Source organism: Ipomoea triloba, chromosome 16 (assembly GCF_003576645.1).
Source record: "Ipomoea triloba cultivar NCNSP0323 chromosome 16, ASM357664v1".
Classification (NCBI taxonomy): domain Eukaryota; kingdom Viridiplantae; phylum Streptophyta; class Magnoliopsida; order Solanales; family Convolvulaceae; genus Ipomoea; species Ipomoea triloba.
In genome coordinates, this window is record NC_044931.1 from 3,650,045 (window position 1) to 3,654,092 (window position 4,048).

Here is a 4,048-nt window from a genome sequence, read left to right on the forward strand (position 1 = left end):
AAAGTTTGAATATAGGAACTGGAGATTCGAACTGGTAAGAAATCCTTAGTGTATATTTGGCTTGAATATTTTGTTTGAAGATGTAACACCCCAATTTTCACATCTTAAATTTATTACAAAATCACTAATAATATATTGCAGAAGCTTATACATCTAACCAAAAGAAAATGGGTGTTACCGCCACGCTTAGGTATCTTTCCTATACCCAAACGCTAAGGCTAAACTTACAACATCCAATAACACTCCAATGTCTAACTTACTACATATGGAAATAATCAATACAACCGGGTATTTCTCAAAATGCTAAAAGTTCCAAGGTGTCTATTCTAAGATAGAGTAGATCTCAACCTCAACTTCCATCCTATTCATGTCGTAAGGGTCGGCACCCATCATCCATGGTACACGAGCCTGGGGGTTCGTCGGCTACACGAGCCTACACTAGATGACATCTGTTAAATAAAGACACATTGAAGTGTAGTTAGCACGACGGCTAAGTAAGAAAATCCATGGTCACTCAAAATTCAACAAAGGTTTTTTTCAAAACAAGTATGTAAGAGTTTTGTAACTTTACCCATTTGTTGAGATTTCACCTGTAAATAAGTTAACAACGAAGACTTGTACAAAAGAGATTAGTGGACCAATATCAACCTTTCATTCTGGATACAATCATTTCTTCTTAGTGTCGATACAGAATAACTCTTTCTTACTTTTAAATCTTCCTTAGTTTCATATTAGCAAGCGTGAGGCCTTTGGAGTATTCTCTTAACTCCCGCTTTGACCACTTGGATCATCGAACTCGGGTTCAGTGGTCGTCACCCGGTCTAACACTGATCCCCTGGACGTAAGGTTCGTTAAAATGATTCCTATCTGGCCTTACTAGGTCCATAAAAATGACACCTACCCGGACTTTTGGAGTAAGTATACCTTAAGTGTGCACACCCCCATAGGAATACATCATCCTATGAGTTATACAGTACTCAGCGAATAAACTTCGCCCCTTTTAGTATGAACTGATCATACGACATAAACAACCACTGGGAAATGGCATTTAAGCCCGCTTCATCCCGTAGGCTAATCAAGGTCCTCCTCAACTTACTTAGAAACTAAGGTTTTGGAAAACATTTTCCTTTCTTTAGTTTTTCTTCCTTAAATCATTCCTTTTGGGAATATTTCACATTTGAGTCCAATACTTGAAATTGGCTGCCTCATTAACACAAGATGGTGATTTTGTTTAAAATAGATTTTCAAAATACTTCAGTGCCCGCAGGCTTTCCAAATACCATTTTCTCATCTTTCAAGTAAGGTACCCACTTACTAATAGTGACATTTTCCTCAAACAAAAATAAGGTTTTTGACAACCTATTTACCAAAATAGTATACGTCCTTTCTACGTAAGTTTCATAAACATTTTATTTGCCCAAAGGCTTTTCAAGAATAGTTCCCAAAATCATTTGCACATCTCACCACTTCAATAGGAAACCTGCGAACCGACCAATATTTATTCATTAACTATTAATATTAATATTGATAGTCATGCTAACCCATTCCATCATAGTACTCTCATAATCATTATCTTAACCCAACGTCACTTCCTTAGGCTAATCTTTTAACCTTCATCCTTTAATAACAATAATTCTAACACCTTACCTCCAATAATAACCCATAATTATTCAAAGATCATTACTAACTTTAATAGCTTTCACTGAAGTCATTAATTCTATCCATAGTCCATAACCTTCATCATTAGTCCCACAACCATCATTAATCCATAATTAACCCTTAGTCATCATCTTTAACTCATCTTTAATACTAACTTAATCACCAATACTAGTCAATTATTAACCAATAGCCATTCTTTAATCATCATTCCATGACCACCCTTAAACCGTTATCTTCATCATCATGAACCCATCATCGTCATAGATATTCATCAACAACACCAATAACATCGTCATCCTTCAATTAATTCCTAATCATCATAAAAATCATTAAGTCATATAACTAACCCATAGACCATCACCTTATAATCTGTAACACCCCGGCTCGGCTATACCGTACATCCGGAGTAGTTACCGCCACACTTAGAATGAATCCCACCAATTCCTAATAGAATTCGTTCCAAGTGCACAGGCTAAGTAAATACATACTATTTGTTCATACCATAGGGACTTACCATAATAACTTTCTTAAAATATTTCTGTAAGATATATATATATCTAACAACCATAAAACTTACATAGGTTGCTAACATAATTAACATAAGTGCTAGAAATAAAACCCACTAGCCATCTATATCTATCATGGCTACAAAAAATATTTACATCAAAAAGAGTTAGATACTTCCAAGTCCTAGCCTACTCGAGAAGGTAATAAACTGGACCACTATAAGACCCCCACACGAGATGCCATTCACCTGCGAACCAGGTGATATGATCCAAAAAGCTGCAAGGGGTAATCATCATCATCCACTCCTCCCACTCCTCAGGAGGACTAGGGTCCCACGGGTAAGGGTACCTCACTATAAACTCGAGTGGATCACTCTCCTCAACCATCTCAATGGGATAATAACCGTAGCTCGCTTGAATAGCATCAATAAAGATCAGCGGGCTACCAGGAGACAAAGGAATCATAGGGTCACTCAAAAACTCAGGGTCAGAAGTAGGGTCAGTAGCTGGCAAGGGATCAAGATCTGGAACTGGGCCGAAAAAGTCAAAAGGGTCAACCAGAGAATCAGACACAGGGGCTGGATCAGGTACAGGAGCTGGAGCGTGAACAGGAGCTGGAGCGTCTGGAGCGAAGCCCGGAGCATACGGGTCGTCACCCGTCAGAAAATGCACATAATCCTCATAATCAAGCAGAGGAAACATAAACTCTAACGAATTGTTAGAGTTCTCCGGGCTACAAGAGCCCACGCTAGACTGCATCTGATAAGAAACACAACGAAGTGTAGTTAGCACGACGGCTAAGTAAGAAAATCCATTGTCACTCAAGCGTAGACAAAGGTTTTGAAATATAATATCAATACAAAGCTTATAGAGTTTTTTTACCCATACTTTGGAAGTTTACCTGAAATCAAACAATCCAAAGATAGCATAACAGAATATATTTAAAGGAATTACATATAATTTTTTCCTTCATATTAGAATAGTAATTTAACTCGTCAAACCAAAATATATTCACGTATATTTTGATAAGTTCATAAACTTTCCTTTTTCAAGAATTACTCATTATTGATTAGAACCGCAGCTCTAATTCTTTTAAACATCTGAACCGCAGCTCAGTATATCATTCATCTTTTCAATTAGAACCGCAGCTCTAATTATTTTAATCATCTGAACCGCAGCTCAGTATATCAATAATTTCCACAATTAATTACTTAGTTTCCCCCTGGATAAGCACGTGACATTCTCAATTAGAACCGCAGCTCTAATTCTCTGAACCGCAGCTCAGTATAATAATCATTTCTCAATTCCCCTTTTCTCAAACCTTGGGCCATGGCATGCTCCAGCCTTCCCGTAGGTCTCCTTATCCCAACCTCGGGCCATGGCACTCCAGCCCTCCCGAAGGTCCAACCTTATTCCAACCTCGGGTAGTAGCATTTAAGCCCTCCCGTAGGTCCCCACCTTGTTCCAACCTCGGGCCATGGCAATTAAGCCCTCCCGTAGGTCCCTTTCTCAATTTCTCTGCAACATATCCAGAAACTAAGATTTCCAAAACATCTTTCATGTACGTGATTAGTATTTTCTTTTCATTTCTCAAAACATTTATTTCCTCAAAAATCAAGCTTGTTTGCCCATAGGCCTTTCAAAAATTATGACGCAAGCATACGTAAACATTTAACCAAAAATAATACAGTTGAAAATAATTTAGACATAGCTTGACATCATACCCAAACTTTTTGGACTGAAAATACTGATTTGAACATTCTGGACGTCAGTGGACGCAGGGTGGACGCGCGTCCGCTGGGGCGTCCTCTCTTACGGCTTTTTCTTTAATTTTTCCCAAAAATCTGGACGTCAGTGGACGCACGCTGGACGCGCGTCCGCTG